This window comes from Ostrea edulis, chromosome 3 (assembly GCF_947568905.1).
Source record: "Ostrea edulis chromosome 3, xbOstEdul1.1, whole genome shotgun sequence".
Classification (NCBI taxonomy): Eukaryota; Metazoa; Mollusca; class Bivalvia; order Ostreida; family Ostreidae; genus Ostrea; species Ostrea edulis.
In genome coordinates this window covers 57,157,089-57,178,587 of record NC_079166.1, presented here as the reverse complement: position 1 = coordinate 57,178,587, position 21,499 = coordinate 57,157,089, and the positions used below count along the sequence as shown (strand labels likewise).

General features: G+C 36.3%; 1 protein-coding gene and 2 pseudogenes across 1 annotated transcript in view; 1 reads left to right on the top strand and 2 right to left on the bottom strand.

Moving 5' to 3' along the window:
• The window catches only part of LOC125675199 (uncharacterized), a 100,573-nt gene extending 79,837 nt beyond the window's left edge, over nt 1–20,736 (bottom strand). Inside the window, exon 1 of the mRNA XM_056158244.1 lies at nt 20,617–20,736. The gene's annotated coding sequence lies outside the window, so the exon portion shown is untranslated. The remainder of the gene's footprint in view (nt 1–20,616) is intronic.
• On the bottom strand, nt 2,645–5,950 carry LOC125676407 (uncharacterized; annotated as a pseudogene).
• Nucleotides 5,962–9,227, top strand: LOC130052655 (uncharacterized; annotated as a pseudogene).
• Nucleotides 20,737–21,499: the final 763 nt, after the last annotated feature.

Below are 21,499 nucleotides of genomic sequence, written 5' to 3'. Positions count from 1 at the left end.
TATCGGGTCATAATGTTTTGATCGCGGGTGCTGCAGGCACAGGGAAAAGTTTTTTAATTAAGAAATTATCTGGAAAGTTAAAAGTTACCAAGACGGTGCAAATCACCGCGTCTACAGGGATAGCTGCGAATAATATTAATGGAACAACAATCCATAAATTCACTGGGATATTAGACGGACGGTACAGTAATGATGAAATATCTCACAAGATTCTGCATGAGGAGAGATTAATCAATGTGAAAGATCGCTTACAGAAAGTTTACTGTATCTTTATAGATGAAATTTCAATGATTTCTCTTAAAACTTTTTCACAAATTGAGTATGTTCTACGAAAGGTAAGAGGAAACTCCTTTCCTTTCGGAGGTGTTCAAATCATCCTCTCCGGGGATTTCAACCAGCTAAAGCCAGTGCCGAATGTCAGATATGACGACCCAGGAGAAATAGTAATTACACATGAACACTTTAGAGACCTGATTCCACACCACTTTGTCCTGACCCAGGTCTTTAGACAGTCAGAAGGTATATCACATATGCACATGTTACATGTCATGTATTTGTAAATGTTATGGGTGAATCCAGAGGAAAAAACCCTAGGGGTCTAGAGCAAGCAATTTCAGACGATTAAAAGTACTCTGTAAGAGAGGGATATTGTAATATGTGTATTACTGGGGGGGGGGGGGGGATCAGATTATAAGTACCACGGAATTTAATACAATGTCACCCAAACAGGCTTTCAAGTGACATTTTGCAAAATATAAGGGCCATTTTTAGGGCAAAATTATCAAATTATAAAGGCCTTTTAAGGATTTTTAAGGGCTTTTTAGACAAAAATAAGGGTTAAATTTACAAATCAATAGGAAAGAAATAATGTTTTACTCACCATTTGCAAGAGCAATAATACCAAAACCAATTACCCACTCAGAAGATCATACCAGTGGTCATCAACAGCCATATTCGGCATTCAACACAAACCATGATATGATTCAGGTGGACTCCCATGGCTCACAATCAATGCTGAATATAGCTGATAACCATCAAGATGTCTTCTGAGATGTACATTTAATCAACATATTCATTTTCTGAAAGTATACTAAGACTAAATTTAATAAATTTCAACACTTACTTTATGTCAAATTTATTTAAACTTTCAAAATTTGAAAATGTAGGAATTTCAACAAAAAAATAGGGCGTTTTTAGGATTCTAAAGCTAAAATAAGGGCTGTTGTAGAAAAATAAGGAAAATAAGGGCCCGCTTGAAAGCCTGCCCAAAGCTTCCTTAATACTTAAAAGACACTGACTGGGATAGCCCATGGATGTTGTTTCATTCCATATGGGAATTGAGTTCTCGGAGAATTAGTCAGAGATTTGTGATTCACCATCTTTTGCCCCTCCCTGGCCCTACTGGATCCACTCACACACATTGTAATATGTTAATACTTATATATATATATATATATATATATATATATATATATATATATATATATATATGAATGGTATCTTACTAGTATGAATTTTTCTTAATCTCTTGAAACAACTTCAATTATTGAATGATTACAAAAGATAAAGTTACAAAAACAATACTTTTGTATATTTTTTTTAATATGATTACAAATTACTTTCAGAACATCTAATACGTGCCATACACGAACTCAGTAGGGTAATGCCTTCTGAAAATACGTCTAAATTCATGAAATTGCTTCAGCAACCTTGGCCAGATGGTGTACACCCTGTCAAGTTGTTCTCATTGAATTATCATGTTGAAAAGTGCAATTCGGAAAACCTGCTGTCATTGAATGGTATAAGATTGAGCATAATGCTTCAATGGAAGTTGTTCTGTTCCATTCTATTTTTTAAAATTTGATTTACTGTAGTGTAGTTTCAATGGGAAGCATTTGTATATTGAGTTATAAATATATCTATATGGGAAGAAACATTAGTCCAACACTGGAGAACTACAAAATCATTGTTATTCAATATTGAATATACATGTAGTGATACATACTTGTACCGTCACAAGTTTATACAACCATGGTTATAGTAGCCATGTAGTGCTTAAGTATAGATGCTACCCAAGTTTATTTGTTATGCAGTTTTCTGCTACCATAGAAACTAATTCACCCAATTTTACTAAACATTTGTTTTTTTTCAATTGTTTGTTCAATTTACATTTATTTTAAGATATTTATTTCAGATGAACTAGGAAGATGGACAAGATTTGCTGATAAAACATTCAATCAATGGTACTTTAGTAACTATTTTCACTTTAAGAATTTGTTTTCATTTGCAGAACTTTATTTATATGTATACAGGGTGACCTGGGTAATAGATATATACTTAAATGATTTCAAAGGAGAAAACACAGACATGTATTGCAACATACACATACCAATTTAGCAAATTCTTCACTCCAATTCCAACTGTACATAATCATTAATCACCTTAAGCACGTTAAGTAATCTAAAACACACAAATATCAGCTGAATGGCAACAAGCAAATAATTTCTGCCTTGTAAGAATATCAAAACAGGTCACAAAACATGACACATGTACATGTAGTAGTCTGATTACTGGGGTTCATTCAATTGCCCCTTTGACATGTATACATACTATTGTATTCTGAAACATGCTGTCAGTTTGAAAACTGACAGAGTTCAATGGTGCTTATGGTAAAATTTGTCAAATAATAATGTTCCCAATCGGGCAGTGATTAGTAGTAAAGGTACTAGACCATTTCAAAGGGAAATAAAAATGTACTTACAAATCAGCACATTTCCTTTAGAACTTTAAACTTCTTGGCTGGAAATTGGTTCATACTGACATTGGCACTAATGTTATAGCAGGATGCTGAATGTAGTCCAGCATTGGATTTACGACCTCTTGATTTCAGAGATTGACCCAAGATAACAGAATTTACAGTGCTACAATAATTACTATAGGTTGGATGTGAAGTACACCCGTTGTACATTCCTCTTTGTTGACAGAAGTGATTTTCAACAATGTCTGAATTAATCCGAGAGGGTACAACATATCCATGTGGATATTTTTTCAGATGAATCCTACAAATTTCTTTCAAAGTAAGGAGCATACTCTCAGTGTCCTCTAAACATTTATAAGAAATCATCATTTTGGACGTATTCACTCCTGTTGATTTCAATGTAGATATTTCTTGCTTCCATTCCTGAAACCAATCGAAAGCCGATTTGAGAATGCCCAGTCGTTGATCCGACAATGATGTCATAGGACGGTTATCCCTGAATACTTTGATTATTTTCGATGTCTGCTTAAGGAGCTGAACTGTTGAATTAAGGTATGCCCCATCATTTTGACTAGCTTGATAGCATTCCATTAAATGAAGAAAATCTTCATTTAACATGTCTTCGGCTAAATGGTTGCGCATTTTTTCTGCACTGTTGGGGTTAAGATGAGCATCAGTAATTTTGTGACATATTGGGCGAGTATTTACATCTCTATCCTACCGAACAGCTGCCTTCCAGTGGTCCCATACTATGTCATGACCATCTTTCTGTATGAGTCGTTTACAGTTTTGCTTGTGTCCACTGGTGAGAATACTGTTTCTAATCTTCTTCATATTGTGTGAGAAGTCCTGGACATGGGCCACCTCCACGCTGGGATCAACTAAATTTGGACTTACATATTTCTTTTCCAGGGGGTCTCCACTAAAGTTGGATTTGACAAACTTTCGATTTTCTTGCCCTCCATCCTGAATGATAAAGTCAACATGAAATCCCCAGTCATATAACTTCTTCATAACGGACCATAGAATTGTATGGAGCTCAGATGCATTAACGCCTGTAGTGGGAAAATGGCATACAGGAAATCGGAATCCTGTGTACCCAAGGAAAACGATTTGCAAAACATGGGTTGCTAGTTTTACCTGCATTGCATTTGTCTTTAAAATGTTAGCATGCCTATTTTCCTCCCCTGTGTCTACCCACCCTATGAGGTTAGGGTATCCTCCCTTCATGCTGAGCACCAGACCCTCCTGTATCTTTGTCTCATCGTGAACCAAACCCCCAGAATATCCATGCTCCTCAAGATTCCCTTCTCTTGCAGCAGTATACATCCAATGGAGTACTTCATCATCGATGCCAGATTTCTGTGGGACTTGATTCTTATATTTTCTCAGTTGCCGTCCTGATGGTAAAATTAAAACATTACTTTCACGTAGTAGTTGGTAATTCCCAGGGCTTCTTATCCACAGGGATAGACACAAGCTCAGAATTCGTTTGTCCCATTTAATTGATTTCCTGTTTTTATAGTTCAATGCTTTTGCCTGGCTTTGCATTAACGTCTTCATTTCAGCAGATGCCCCAGGAAATATACTTTCAAATATTTCTGAGATGTCTTTGTGATCTGATTCATTCAAAGATATTGAATTTTCATCATCACTATCATCATCATCAGCATCCCCATCTTCATTTGTAATGTTCTGAAGTTCCGTATTGATTCTTATTTTTCTCTGACATGTTTGACATGCCCCTGAAGCACTTCCCCATTTAGGGCTTGTTCACAATAAGTCATTCTCATTTTTGTCACTGAAGAATTCTCATCACCAGAAACACTTACAAATTCCTTCACTACAGACTTTTTGTTCATATCTATATATAAGTAATCCATATCTGTTATTGTTATTCCAGTACAAACATCAATTTTGTCCACAATGTCCATTATTCTCCTTAAGCACTCAACTGTATGGTCAAATGAATTATCTACTCCTACATCTTTCAGGGATATTTCTTTCCCTCTGATTGATAAATTCCAAGTGGAATCCTTAAATGTTATTCTTTTAAACAAAACATTCCCATTTATAACAAATTTGGTTGGAATGGTAACAGAAGCCCAGTTTTGTAGGTGTGACTGTACATGGCATGATGGTGGTAGGTACTGGAATATATTTCTCATATCACATGGAGTTCCCTCAAAGGACTTGTCTTGAAATTCCACATTTACATATGCTTTCTCTTGCTTTCCAGTAAGTTTGTTTCTGGGGTGGCTTGTTATAGTGTTTGGAAAAAGTCTTTTGATGAGGCGACCCAATTTTACTTTGTCTATATCAGTGTTGTGGGAACTTCTATATTTCTCTAATATTTCCGATGACCTCAGGACACTGCCATTAGAACTTTCCTTCAGATTGCTTATTAACCTAGAATTAAATTTTGAAACATGGTCATACAACAGTTAACATCTGTCAGGTTAAAATTTGGTCTTGTTTTTAGCTCACCTGAACCGAAGGTTCAAGTGAGCTTTTCTGATCAAAATTTGTCCGTTGTCTGTCGTCGTTGTTGTCGTAAACTTTTCACAATTTTATCTTCTTCTTCAGAACTACTGGGCCAATTTCAACCAAACTTGGCCTAAAGCATCCTTGGGTGAAGGGCTTTCAAGTTTGTTCAAATGAAGGGCCATGTCCCTTTCAAAGGGAAGATAATCACAAAAATGCAAAAATAGGGTGAGGTTATCAAAAAATGAGTGGGGGTGGGGTCAAAGTTTTACATACAAATATAGGGAAAATCTTTGAAAATCTTCTTCTCAAGAACCATTGGGCCAAAGAAGTTCACATTTACATGAAAGCTTTCTGACGTAGTGTAGATTCAAGTTTGCAAAAATCGTGGTTTCCAGGGGTAGTTGGTGCCATAATAAGGACTAAGGTTTTACATGCAAATATATATGGAAAGTCTTCAGATATGGGCCAAGGTGACACAGGTGAGCGATGTGGCCCATGGGTCTCTTGTTTCTAAATCTGCGAGTTAAATAACTTATTTTAATTTACTATAATCATTTATCAGAATGAAATCAAATGAGTATTGCTATTATTATATATTATGAGATTTAATATATACATGCAGATTTATTAAAAAAATTGATAACATATTTTTATTGTGACATCTTATTCTACACAACCGAGTTAACTCTTACTTCTTTACAACATTTACAGGAGAAATGGTGGAATTTAGAAGTGAAGATGATGGAGATACAAAACAACTGCGGTCATGTGAAGCTCTTTCTACCTTGTTTCTGAAGTTGAACGCCGAAGTTGTTCTGATGGTTAATCTCGCAGATAATTTGGTGAATGGCAGCCGAGGAATAGTGAAAGGATTTACAAAGGAAACAGTAACTGTTTTATTCGAATCTATGCCAGCCACAGTTACTTTAAAGAAGCATCTATTCACTGTGTATGATAGGAATTTAAGACGTGAAATTGCTAGTAGACACTAAATTCCACTAAAGCTGCCATATGCTTTCACCGTCCACAAGGCTCAGGGAATGACACTACAGCATGTAGAAGTGGATTGCAGAAACATGAATTTTCCTGGACAATTGGGAGTTGCCATTGGAAGAGCAGTGTCTGTGGAGGGGTTGCGTGTGTTCAAATATGGAAAATGTCATATGAGAAAGCAACCAGACTGTATAGATACATTTTATTCCTCTGAGAGTAAGCCACTTGTACCTGGTGCAGAGTGCTGTAAGCAAAAATGCCCTGAAATTCCTGACATTTCAAACACCAAGGTGAATGCATGTGTTCAAAGAGAGAGTGAATTATCAAGCTTAGAATCATCCGATTCGGACCCATTTGATGAACAAGGCGATGATGAAATCTTGCAACTTATAACATATACACATAACACAAATCTGCAATTGGGTGAAATGTTTGACTTGTCTAGTGATTTAGATGTAGCATCTCTCATTGAATCTTGGATGTACAGAAATCCACAAACACAGAATCAGGAGCAGCTAAATGAAGATCTTCATTACCTACTTGCACACAATGAAACCACTGTTGATGTTAGTAAAGGTTTGTGGAATATGATGGTCAAAGAATTTAAGAACATTGTACCTGAGGACAGCGAATCTGTAGGGACTAATCACATCTTAAATTTTCAAAAGGCAGTGACACAGTTCATCAGCACAGACTCTTATAAAATTCTTATAGGAAAACTGTTTGATAGAATTGACATTTCTAGCAGACACTTCAGGGCTGCATACAGCATTGTGGAAGAGCTGAGGAAAAGGATATTACAAGAAAGAACCCAGGAAATTATTCAAAGGAATAGAAATGTGATCCCAGAGGGAAAACATTACAAGTCCTCGGATGCGGGGAGAGCCAAAATCAGATACATAGCTGGATGGTGCATAGGATCGTTGAAAAACAGAAAGAAAAAATTTGTGAAAAGGGATTTGTACAAACAGAATAATAGAGAAAAGGTAAACTTAACTGACACTGAAATACAATGCTTGGAGGAATTGGTTGTTACAGAAAAGGAAATCATAGAAAATACAACAGAAATTTCTTCTCTGATGGAAATTCAGAGGAAACAAAATGTACGTCATGGACTGACTGTGACTGATGACTGTTTTGAATTCTTCATTGAACTGGATAAGAAAATAAGAGATCTTGAGACAATTCAAAACCTGAACCTATACACAACTAACATTTATGCCTTTATCTCAGCTGAGATAAATGAGTCAGAGTACATTCAGGAGAAATGGAGGAGTTTGTTCACTGATGTGTATGAAAAATTTAACATAGTATCATCTATCTTCAATGAGGTTTTTTCAAAATATCTGAGAATGTCTTCTAATCAGTTCATGCGGGAGTGCAATCAACGTTTTACAGCTGAAAAAGAACAAGCACACCGAAAAAAAAGTTCTGCAAAAAAAGAAGAAATCAGAGTCATCAGGTAAATTGACCTTTCAGAAGTGCGTTTCCGATAAATCTGCTGGAAAAATTTCTACCCATCATTACCTTCAAAGTTTGTTGGAAAGTAGTAGTTCATTCACTCTTGGAAGTCAATTACAGAAAAAGGAATTAATTTTGTTATGCAAGGCATATGACATTCACAGTTCTCAGTTAAAAACAAAAACTGCATTGTCACACATTTTAAGGGACACTATTCTGAGTTGTGATGAAATGATGAATCCAAGTGCCCTTGAGGCATCTCCAAGTACAACTTCATCAGATGCCCATACAGAAACTGGAAGTAACAGCTATAGCATCACTTGTACACAATCGAAGGAACAAGTTGCTGTGGATACCCAACCATCAACTTCAGCAAGTGCAGACAAACCAGGACAAAAGGGAAGGAAAAAGATATCTTCATCTAAATCAACATCATCAGTGGGTGATGCGAATACCAAGTCTAACGCGCAACCAAGTGAAAATTTGCAATATTCAGAACAGACCATTACCATGGTTACACCTCGATCAAGGTCAAATAAATCTGGACAGAAACGTCCGAAGAGGATTTGTTCATCAAAGGGAAAATCTATTGCTAAAAAATTTAAAAGTGTTAAGTGGCCATGTGGTATTGTGAGAGAGATTGTATATCTGATGCTGTATGCTGTGAGTCATGTGATACATGGCATCATTTTAACTGCCTTTATATTGATCAAGATGATCCTGAACTACAAAATGAGGAATGGTTTTGTCCAGAATGTAAGAAACTGGATTTGTAATTATCACCATTTAGAATTGACAGTGGGTGCTGAGAAACTTTGCAAAGCAGGTACATAGTATATTGTGGGGAGGAGGGTACTTTTCATGGTATGCATATTTTCCTTACAAACTGCTCAAACTAATTCTTTAATTTACCCATTGAGCCCCTTCTTCACACTTTGATTTTTTTAGGTCACCTGAGTCATATAGGTTACCTAGGTTATCATTCTTCGTCCACCGTCATGCGTCGTCCATTACCAATTTAACATTTTTAATTTCTTAAAAACTGCAAGGCCAATTGTTTCCATTTTTGGTGTAAAGCTTCTTTAAGATAAGTGGAATGTAAATTGTTTAATTTATTGTCATAGCTCCCTCAGAGCCTCATGGGTAGGTCCAATTGAAAAAAATGCCAAATTTTGATACATCTTGTTATTCACTCCTCAATGAGAGAAAAACCAAATGCATGGTTATGATGTCCATGAAACCCTCTAACAAAATTATGAAATCCATGTCCCCTAATTGGTCAAGGGTTCAGTCTCTAGGGTGGGCCAACGTGGCTCTCTAGCCTAGTGAAAATGTATCAAATCTTAGAAAATCTTCATGTGTGAGAAAACCTAAATGCATGGTCTATGTATGGGCTAGGATACTTAGGTGATAAGTAAGGCCTGTAGGCCTCTTGTTTAAGTTCGGGTTTGATGTAAAAAGTAGTCCCTGTTTTCTTTTTCATTTTTGTTACCCCCACCTTCTCTATGAAAAAAAAGGAAAAACAAAAACACATACTGTATGCCTGTTATGTGACACATAGAAGTTTGATTCATATTTGCATGCTTCATTTAAATAATGCTAATACTTATTAAAGTTTCAAATCTTACTTACCACGAAACCCATGTGTTTTCCATCTCGATCTCTGACATTATCGTCTTCTCTATATTTAAAACGCCCGCCTAAACTACTCTCGCACACGACGTACGAGTTAACTTGACTGAAATTGAAGAGCGCATTGAATTGACCAATGAGAACGCGTCTTGTATTTTGGGTGATTGAGGAAAAGTTCCTGTGGTTTAAAAACGACAGAAAGTGCATTGCTTCTTCGTGTTTATTGCCGGTGTAAACAGATATTAGGTATTTTTACAAACTATGATCTTTCCTCGATCGATAGAGACCGGGCGTATTAGATTTGACGTCCTGGAAATATAAAAAAGAGACGAATGAAAATTTGAGGTAGCGATTTTTGGGATTCTGGATTCCTCCCTTGTGTAAATATGAGCATCTATTTTTCATATAAAATAGATGCCTTTATTTTACGAGAAATACTCGCATTAAATTCGCGTGCGGGATATTGGGGCCCCAATAAATAAGTACAAATGTGCATCACATCGGGATCGGCCTCCTTTCTGATGCTGACTTCAACCAGAGCAGTCGAAGAAATAATTTGAGAAGTATCTTTTTGTGATAGCCATTGTATTATGGCATCTGTTCAAAAAATTTAGTTCGATCGATATTATATAACTAATTATCTATTAATCGCATTAAGATTTTTAGAATATTAGGCGATCAATATGTACGGATGGTTGTAGATTGTCTAATTACATGTCGGTTTGTACCGCATGCACAGTAACGTGGTTTCATGAAATATATGTGACATTTGATTGTTCAGGTATATTCATCTGTTAAGGTCATATATAGTGCATCTTCAAAAACTACCTCAGGCTGGTTGAGCTGGAACTGATAATCCATAGATCCTCAGCCATGCATTATTAAGACCATCATCTTTCTACCTTCTAAATTGTTATAATTTCGCCTGCTTATTTCTTTTGAAATATTTGGAGGTGAGTGATTTTTATTAAAATTATTTCATATGTCTCCTGCTTTGATATAGTAGATAACTCGCATGGATCATCATGTTACCCGACATCCGCCTGTTGAGTCGTACTTTGATAATGAAAACGGACTCTCACAGGCAAGACATGCAGAGTCTCGGCTTTTCACCATAACAGGCGCCTTTCATATTGGGGACAGAAAAGAAAGTTTAATGAGTCTTTATTACTAAATTTTCACCCCCCCCCTCTAAAGTATCCATTGCTATAAAGAAGGGGGGGGGGGGGGGGGGGGGGCTCGTCCTCCACTACATGGGTTCAAGTCTTAATTCTAAGAGTTACATACTTCTTAGTTGTTCACCACTCTCTCTCTCTCTCTCTCTCTATATATATATATATATATATAAAAAAAAATTAAAGGGGGGGGGGGGCGCATCCAATATAACAGTTTTAATTAATTGCCAATACCACCCTCCCTTTCCCAATCTATTATACGTGTCTGATGTATTGTATCTATATATATATATATATATATATATATATATATATATATATATATAAATGAAATAATGGCAGATTAACTGAATGCTGTTTTTATTTTCGAGTGATTGAGATCCCTCCAGGAAGAGGACCATCTCTAAATACAACTGGGTTTAAGCATAGAGGATAAGATGAGCGTTGCATCAGAGTTGTGGCTGGACCAATTACAGGAACACGATCAAAATATGACATGCCTGATTGTGACATTTGGTCATCACTCTTGGGACAAGCAACAGTTTTCCATACCAAGGGTGTAATCACGTGCAGTATGTTGTCTCTGGATGGCCAACAGGTACAAGTTGCATATACATATATAAGAATTTCCATTCCTGATGATACTAGTGTATTCTTAACTTTATTATTGTCTAGCAATGTTATGTGTCTCAAATTCAAGTACATTGTACATCGCTCTTGTCATTGGGATTCTTTGCAGATAGTGATATAGTTGAAGAGAGAAAGGGGAGTTGAAAATTGTTTTATTTTACTGTACATAGCTTTCCTTGACATATCATCCGAAGTTAGTTTGGAGGTTGTTTATATACATGCATGATGTTCGAGTGGGTGCTGCTGGGGTAACATGGTGCTATGGGTTGGAAGATGCATCATGAGCAGTTCAGTCACGGATGTCTATATTGCCACATTGTCAATGAATCAACAATTTGTTATTGTTTATATACTCCTCAATAACTCATGGATACAATGTTGTTATGACTTTCATTTAGGCTTTCAATTACAGTTACCATGTGATCTATCTGATTTAGCATTATATAGACACAAGTGCAATGGGGAGTTTCCATATATCTTGCGCCCCCCCCCCCCCCCCCCCCCCCCAATTGACAATTGTATAGGGGCACATCATAGCTGTCTTGCTATTTTAAATACCCAAACATTAATTCAGCTCATTTTCTTCAAGATTTGTAATGGGTTTTCTCTTGAATTTATGTTTACTGGTCCTATTCTAGTTTATATACCGTTATCTACATTTTACAAGTTGGAATGGTTGATATATTCCCAATTAGGACAGGGAACTCTTAGGCAAGGTGGCTGTCGAAGCGCTTTTTAATTGATTTCATTTAGGAGTCTGGTTATTTATTTATTTTTTTTCCAAATATTTTTGCTATTTTATAAATGCATTCTAATGGGTTGCATAAGTAGTACTAAATCTGGCAACTTTTACATCAATATTGAACTAAGTATAAGGCTAGCTTGGACACTTTTGATCATTACCTGAATGATTTAATTTTTGTCGATAGGTGGAATTCAGGTAGTGCCACTCTGATGAGTTGGATTGAATTGTAAGTTTGAGTGAATTAAGCGTAAGATCGCGAGGTTTTAATTGATGCAATTGAGATTACCATTTGCGTTCATATAAAGCAAGTGAATTATAGTTGATATAGTTTAATTTCAATGGGTAGGGGAAAAGTCCTATTTAAGAAATCCCTAGTTTGAACCGATCTCCCTTGCAAATCAATTAATAGATCAAACAGATGTGTATTGCTTGGCGTCCCTCTCAAGAGTTTTTCAATCATGGAGGGGGGGGGGGGGCTTTGAATTTGGGTCTGTGCTTGGTGCTTGAGGCCATTGATTGATTGATTGATTGTTTATTGTTTAACGCCCCTCTCGAGAATATTTCGCTCATATGGAGACGTCACCATTGCCGGTGAAGGGCTGCAAAATTTAGGCCTATGCTCGGCGCTTGAGGGATCTTTATCGTGCCACACCTGCTGTGACACGGGACCTCAGTTTTTGCGGTCTCATCCGAAGGACCGCCCCATGTAGTCGCCTCTTACGACAAGCAAGGGGTACTGAGTACCTATTCTAACCCGGATCCCCACGGGACGCTTGAGGCTATTGAGTAGTGGGAGTTCTTTAGCGTGCCACGCCTGCTGTGACGCGGGACATCAGTTTTTTTGGATTGTATCCGGGGACCTATGGCGTTCGCGCCTGATGCCGAACGTTTGGTCATGTATCTGTTACTTCCTGGTTTTGGTGACTTGGGTCTGTCGCGGCCGAGATTCGTGCCTCTGACCTCCCGCATGTGGGACGAGCGCTCTACCTTTAGACCATGGTGGTCAGATCAAGCACATATTCATTAGGAGAGGGTATGACCCTATGTGCGGGGTCCATGAACCACATTGTCATAGTAGAAGTCTAGTATCAAAGGATCATACCATGTGGTTAGTGTTTTTACAGTCTTGAATTTGTCAAGGGCATTGCTGGATCAACTGTCTGATCTAGGATGTGGGGCCTTTTTCTGGAATGTGGGTTTCTTCCATTGCCTAAATATTGGATAATCATGATGTTATGTAGAAGTTGAACATTACCGTTTTCAAGATATTTTCCATAGTGGTGACAGCAGTTATGGCAACAAAGTTGGTCCTATCTTGTCAATATCTTTCATTGGTTAGTGTTTAGCATTAGAGCTACAATTCTAAGAAGGGATTAGAATTGGGGACACATTTTGTGTTGAAATTTCTATTAAACATTGTCATCTCCGGTGTTCGACACCAAATACAGAGTACCATTCTTCAATTTGTAGGAGTCAGTCAACGTCATTCACAGACTCAATGAAATAAAGTGTATCTCAGTTGCTAGAAATTGAATAAAACAAGTCTCAGTTCAATTAAAAAAATTAGTACATAGTCTGGTTATCTCGCATCTGCTGATCTGGGCGACGTAAACCATGTTGTACAGTTGGTAGCTTACTTGTCAAGTTAAAGTTGCTCTTATTGGGTAGCCAGAGTTCATGACTATTAGTTTCTAGTAAATGCAAAATGCGACGATGTGCTTGCTTTATCTTGACAAGAACCTTAAAGGTTGATGAAACCCATATTTTACGGATACACCGTGTGTCCACAACTATTGAATGCTTCGTGTCCTAACAGAGTGTGCTTCAATGCCTATGAAACCCCATGATGAAACGGGGTGATGGAAGTCTAAAATCATGCGTTGTATCGAGTATATTGAAGGTCCATTAACTGTTCAAATATATAGGGACAACTAGGGAAGGATTGTATTTTGTGTGGTTTTGCTTTGTGTTTAATTGGACCCAATTTTTGGGGGTATTGTTTATTACTCGCTACAGCATCAATTTCTATATTGTTTAGTTACTTGTTTCAATCATGCCCTAAATATTGCAGAAACAAGTTTTGTTAAAGGATGGTATATTGATTCAACCGTCTTTGAGCTAGCTTTCACAGCTTCTTGGTCGAGTTAAGGGAGTTTTACATGTGGATCTGGTGGCTGAGATACCCTGGTTTGCAATGCTTTGAACAACTTCAAGAAGAAAATGTTCATATCTTGAGGAATAGGAAGTTTAATTCTCAATGTGGGTATGATCTTGGAGTGAAGCATTCCTCTGCATACATTTTTGTTAATTATTCGAAATGTCAGCACTTGATAAAACGGTGAATTCCCCACAACTATTTTTGATTACTAATACTTCCACTTTCTAAGTGGATGTATTCCAATATGACAAGGCACTGGAGAGATACTGTTCCCAAGCCAAGTGTAGTAGGTAAGCCCATGATGCAGGTAAGGAGTTTGATGGATGGCGTTTTTTTATGATGTGTCCCTCAGCAATTTACTGAGAACTGAGTTTTTATGTGTTGAAACTTGGGAAGTTCAGTGTTTCCTTAAATTTAAGGAAATTAGGCGAGATTGGTCGTGGGTCAGTTGATTGATGGCTCCCCCCCCCCCTTTGGTGGGATGACTGCAAACAGGGTTAACCTGTTTGCAGCCATGTGGCGTTTGCGCACACCAAGTCAACTGATTCTATATGTATTGATGTATTGCCAGTGAATTTGAAACTGTTCTGTGCAATTGAACTGGGACTGAATTTGTGAAACTGTGACTGTTGTCAAATGATTGCTATTACCACACCTCCCATGATCCATATCTATTCACAATTGTGTTGCCAGTGAATTTGTGAAACTGTGACTGTTGTCAAATGATTGCTATTATCACAACTCCCATGATCCATATCTATTCACAATTGTGTTGCCAGTGAATTTGAAACTGTTCTGTGATTTGGTGAAACTTGGTGTTGAAAAAATGAGTGCTTTTATCATAATCCATTGCATAATTAAGCTAAACATTGGGTTAATTTAACATACTCTAATTAAGTAACCATCCGCGGTTGACCCGGGGTGGTCATTTCTGAACTTGTTGATTATGTTGCATTTTGTGTTGATGTTGCTTTTTGTGTGGGTTTGCCCATATGAGTTGTTATTGAATGGCATCCCACAAATTCTTGCTTTATGCCACGGCCAATACTCGCCAAATAAAGTTTAAACTGGTTTTGCTCGTCTTTTTCTCTGTATAAATAAAGAACAGACGATGTCAAATTTTAATAAGACAAATATTTCGTGACGAGCCCCTGTGAATATAGCTTCAAAATATTTTGTTTGACCCTCTACTGAATTAATTTTAATTATAAATAACAATATTTACTTTAAAAGTTATGAATAATCAATTATAAATGAAATCTTAAAGAATTAGTGTCAATTTACAAGGGGGAATTACGGTTGTTAAAAAAGAAAGTATGGAAAGCCATTCGGGTTTAAAGTTTCAGTTATTTTGTATCTTCATCATTTGAGCAAGCGCTTTGTATAAAAACTTTTATAAAACTAAGTAAGTAGAGTATTTTTGCTTTTCTTTTTCAAATTCAGGTTTGGGGAGTCATTCATGGATAATAAAACATTGATAATATAAATAATAAACACTTGCGCATAGTATCATGATTTGATGTAAAATCGAGTTGTTACTCGTTCTAATTAGTCTTGGGGTCACGACCTGCGGAACCACATCTCCTAGCAGCATGTGAACAGCGCGCTAGACCGCCCGGCCATCTATTCAAGACAAAACTTGTTTTCGATGACGATGGAATTCTCGCCACGCTGGCACACGATCATTGAGAATGGAAATGGGATACAGTTATTTATCGTAAATTTTAGAGGATCATACAAAATGCACATTGTGTTTGAAATGTCTATATATAAAGCACAGAAATAGCAACGAACTCTGAAATAAACATAACTGAATGAAACGGATGAAAATTTAAATTCAATTAGTTAGGGGGAGGGGAATAAAAACTTCCGTAAGTTTCTGTCATCCGACATCGATTACACTTTAGTGGAAAAAGGAAAAATTAAGACAAACGACTGTTGAATACCACATAATATTTAAAACATATTAATAAACATTTAATAGATTTAATGTACACTTTCATTTGTGAATAAACAGTAGAAAAGGTATACAGAGTGTTATTTATAATCGTACGTTTCTTTTCTTGTTATTCGATTAGTTTCAACATTTGTCATATTAAGTTTTAAAGAAAGAGGGGGGGGGGGGGGGGTTCTTGGTGAAAACTATGTAAACTTAGTTTTTTGTGAGACATTGAATTTTTTATCTTGCCCTTAAGTGAAGAATATCGTGAAAACCAGACGTCTTTTTAGGAAACGAAGTTTGTCAATCCTTGCCCTTTCTACATGCATTCACAGGATGCGACACAACGTCAAGAATGTTCGGCATCGGAACGGGTCCTGTATAGTCAAAATGTAGACAAATCGCGAAAAAATTCTGTATATGATTAGTTTTTTAATGGAGGCAGGCTACTGACAAACAAGTTGATGGTGAAGGGGTTTCAACTGTTTCGTTTAAAGTCAGCATTTCGCGATTATATGGTCGTTATAACAATCTACTTTGCCAATGCAACCTATCATTGGGTCAAATCTGTCTGACTTGTTTCATATAGATTGTTAGGTCGTTTTTGGCACATTGATATTGAATAAGGGTAACTCCTTTGCCTTATTAAGATATAGAGCTCACGGCGGGTGTTACCGGTCAACAGGGGGTGCTTACTCCTTATAGCCCATAGGCACCTGATCCCACTTCTGGTATATCCAGGGGTCCGTGTTTGCCCACCTCTCTATTTTGTTTTGATTATAGGAGTTACGAGATGGATCACTGTTCGTTATCTTCAACTTCCTATATGAGGATTTCATAGAGCAAAAAGATATATTCTGGTGTCGATGTCATATCGACTTTGTACGATGGAATACCATAGAGACACTTATGGGAGATTTGCTTTGTGAAGTATTGTCTAACACAATATCATTTTTATAAGTTCAGTCATTGCCACTAACTACTAACTACAGCTTCAGAAAAGGAGCACTGCAAGAATTTAATTTGGATCCTTCGAATTGGGGCTTATCACTGCTTTCAGCAATTCTTGTATCCGTTAAAACTATATTACAAGTCGCGCCAGATAAACTTTTGAACGTTTTTCGCTGTTAATGCAAGGCAAATTGTGACACTAGCCGTTGTACTTGTAAAAGCATGGACTGAACTGTACTGCAATTACTCAAATGATCACTTATATAATTATCAGGCACGTAGCAATAATGGCTCTACACCTTTTATCATTACATGCAAAGTTGATAAATTTTTACGTACAGAGGTCGATTTTTAGACAGATGGTTGCCCTCCCTCCTCTTTTTTTTTTTTTTAAATAGCATTCTCTTAAACTGTACACAGTGGAAGTGTAAAATTGGACTGAGAGAACAACCTTAGCCCCCCCCCCCCACCACCACCACCACCACACACACCATCAAGGATTTTTATAACTTTGGATTAAAATTTACTTGTCAATTTTCAGTCAATATTGTGAAATTATCTTCACACACCCCCCCCTTCTTTAAAACAGATTACTCCTGAAATTCTCGGTATTAATTGTACAATAATTTGGATAGAACTAAACATCAAATACGGTTATACCCCTCCCCCCTCTTTTCCAAACTCTAGAACTTGACGAAGTGCACGTATTAAAGATTTCTTTATATAAAATCGAAGAAACTGAACCTTGTTTCGTCATAGATGTAGTACAAACTGTTAAAACTCAGCTTAATAAAGAATTTGGTAACGTAAGCTTTACTATACACTGTTTGTTTTAAAATACTACATGTATTTATGTGAAACATAGGACTGGAATGGTAACCGCGTCTCCAACATCCGATGTAAGGGGAGTAACTGCAAAAATGTAGGTCATCTTTTACAGACTATTTTTGAAGGGGTACTTTTTTTGTGTTAACAGTTTATTTTAATGTATAAATCTTCATGTGGTAACTCATATATGCCTAATGGACAGGAAAAAGTATTTTCTTCCAAAGTCCAGTTTTTAACGATTTTTGTTGGAAAATGAAGATTTCAGCCCAAAATTCGGCAAGGGAAAATAAATTTTGATGCAGAAAAGTTTAGTTGTGCATTTGGACGTTTTATTCTTAAATTTATAAGATCAATGTCATTATCTTCTATAAAACAGTCATTTCCTATCATTTCCAGTTTTTCACTATTTTTGTTTTAGAAAAAGGCAGGTTTTCCTACCTAAAATGGTATTTTTCATATATATTGCCAATAATCTATATATCTTACTTGTTGAGCAGTTTTTAAAATAAATCCTAACTTCAATTTTTTATTGGTAGACTCAAACGTATGACAAAATGTGGGTTTTCTTCTTAAAATTTCAATCTTTAACAATTACATTCAAAAAAGCAAGATTTTACCCAAAAATTACAGTCAAGGAAAGAATATATTCTGCTGTAAAAAAAAATTAATCGAACATTTCCAGGTTGAAATTTGAGATATGAAACTTATTTTTACTGTATGTTACATAAAATGGACATTTTCTTCAATTTCCAGTTTTTAGCGATTTTCATGAAAAAACACATCATTTTACCCCAAAATTCCAATTTTCCCATGGAAATACAAAAGGCGATTTTTAATATGTTATTTGCATGTGTTTTCTTGCATGAATAATCAAAATTTCATTTCTGTTGCAATTAGTTTGAGGTTTTGCTCATTTTTGAGCTAGATTGACTAGACTAATTCTAGTTTTGAAAAATACATGAGGGTATTAACTGTAACGATTCACACAAGCTAGCACAATTCATGAAGTACGCCTGCGTGAAGCATCGCAGCTCGTACCCTCATGAACATGTGTATTTTCAAAAATGAAACTTATTTTGTTTAAAAATTACGGAAGCGTATTATTGCCACGTTTTCATTATTATTATTTTTTTTATATTATGCACTTAAATCAGTAAAATTAACACTTTAATCTGTAAATTTTACACTTTAATCTGAAATTGTTACACTTTAATCTGTAAAATTTACATTTTAATCTGTAAATTTTACGCTTTTTTCTGTACAATTTACACTTTAATCTGTAAATTTTACATTTCACTCTATAAATTTTACACGTTAATCTGTATAATTTACGCCATTTTGGAAAGGTCATGTACATGTACAACTACGGTCAATACAAATCAACTGTATCTCTGTGTTACTTATTAGTAATTGTGTTACGTTTATTTCTATTTTACATCTCATTCCAGATTTTTTCCTCAATTAGAAACGTCATCAGCTTTCGGTGTAGCGTCACACATTTTGACTTATACATGGCACTGGATGTAGTAGCAGTGATATCAATGCTTACCAAAACAAGGTCAAATGAGAAGGATCTTATTTCTAACATCGGATACTTGGTGTGCTAAACGTCATGAATTTCACGCGTCACGGGGAATGGGAATCGAACGCAGACCTCCTGGTTGCGAAGCAAAGGCTCCAACCACGAGACCATCGCGAATGGAAGTAATTTAATTAGTAGTCACCCCCCCCCCCATTAAAATTAAAAAATAAATTTAAGAAATCGTGGTCTCCTGTTTAGAAAAATGTAAACGGTAAAATAAGCAATACTTTCTTCCACTCTCGGAGAAATAAATGACAAAATCTGTTTATTTATTGAATTATTTGAATTACTTTTATTGGGAGAACTTACATTGTTTCCAAAAATCTTAAAATTTGCGTCATTTTATTTATTTCACCTTGTTAAAGATGACAGACAATTGTTAAAATGACAACTTAGGAGACACATTTCAGGCCCTATAAAATCTGTAAAATCCAGGAGCTTCGTCCCCTGGGCCCCCATCACTAGGGGCCACAAGGTGGCCCCCAGACCCCCTGCCTCAAACTTGCGCACCCTAACCACAATTCCTGGATCCGTCCCTGGTAATTCTAATACAAATTTTAACCACACATATTACGGCAATACAAGTAATTGGTGTTTTAATTCAAATTACTCAATACAATGTACCTACATTATTTGTAATTAGAGAACCAATTTAGAAATAAACTGCGGCCCTGAGAGCTTCCATGACGCATTATGTACAAGTGTATGATTATCGTGACATCAAAATGTGCACTACACCCAAGTAAAACAGCTTCAGCGTTCTGGCATCTGTTTCTAACTCCGTTATCAGCAACAACAGCTTAAACTACTTCTGAGGCATGATTTCACATGCATGTATTCGTCAGTGGCGGATCTAGAAATGTCTGAAGGGGGAATCGCAGTAAAATCAACTGAAATCTGGGGCTACTTTGATGCTCCCGGTGGATACAGGAAGAAGCCATATCGGGGCTCCTGAGGGCACACCCTTGAAGCTACAGAGTGCTGACAAAATACGATCTAGATACGTTAGTATTTTTGGACATACGTCCATTGGTAACGGATATTTGTGAGGGGGCACGCCCTGCGCTGGATCCGCCACTGTTCATGATGAAGTGATACTCTAAAGTCTGAATCACTTTGCTATCAACATGTCTGACCGACTTTTTTCTTCTTCACTTCTAGTTCACCATCTTTTCTTACTATTCTATCTATAAACAACATTCTACGAATTCTTCATTGGAAACTATACTTTTAAGTTAGTTACATAATTTTAAAAAGGCGGTAAATCGTATACATACCTAATATTTTCCGGTAACCCTTTTCCAATTTCAATACACTAGTATATAAATATATATATAGCTTCTGTTCAAATTGCTTCGATCCCTTACTTCCGTTACGTCACTACAGCTTTTATATGGGAGGCCAACTGCGTCAAAAGTATCTGTACATGGCGGATTGTGTTCAAGATAGTAGCATGTACCATCATATATTATGATGATTTCCATTTTAATAGTCCAATCCATTTTTTCGTCCAGCGGAACAAGTTTTATTATCAGTTTTTCTCATCTCAAAATGACAAAATTAAATTGCTGGCTAGTTTACCGCCTGAATAAGTGACATTGTCCATTTGACTTCACAATTTAAAGCTGACATGAATTAATATAGTACAATTCTATATGTCCGCCATATTTCTCTGCTAATCCGCCATATTAGTTGGAATTTCTATTGTTATATGTATCATGGTTCGCATGGTATATAAGGGGACGAGCTTTGCTACGCTTCACTTCACATCAGTGTCTTCGATTAACCTGTGCGGGTAGCTTCGACAGGTAGCACGTACATCACCGATACTAATTTATAGGACATCAAGAAGAAATGAAATCACGTTTTGGAACACCACGCAGTGTTCAAAATTATAATAAACATATCGTACAGTAGTAAATCATTCTATATATATATATATATATATATATATATATATATATATATATATCGATAAATATATATATAGAATGCCTTTTCTTTACGTGAACGTGCGTACATTTGCAGTAAATATGCCAAAACTATACAAAAATGCGGAGAAATATTTCATCTATTATCTATTGATAAAATGGAATAAGCAGAGGGTATACAATCTATACCATTCACAATTACTTCAAGTAAAAGGTAAATACATAAATA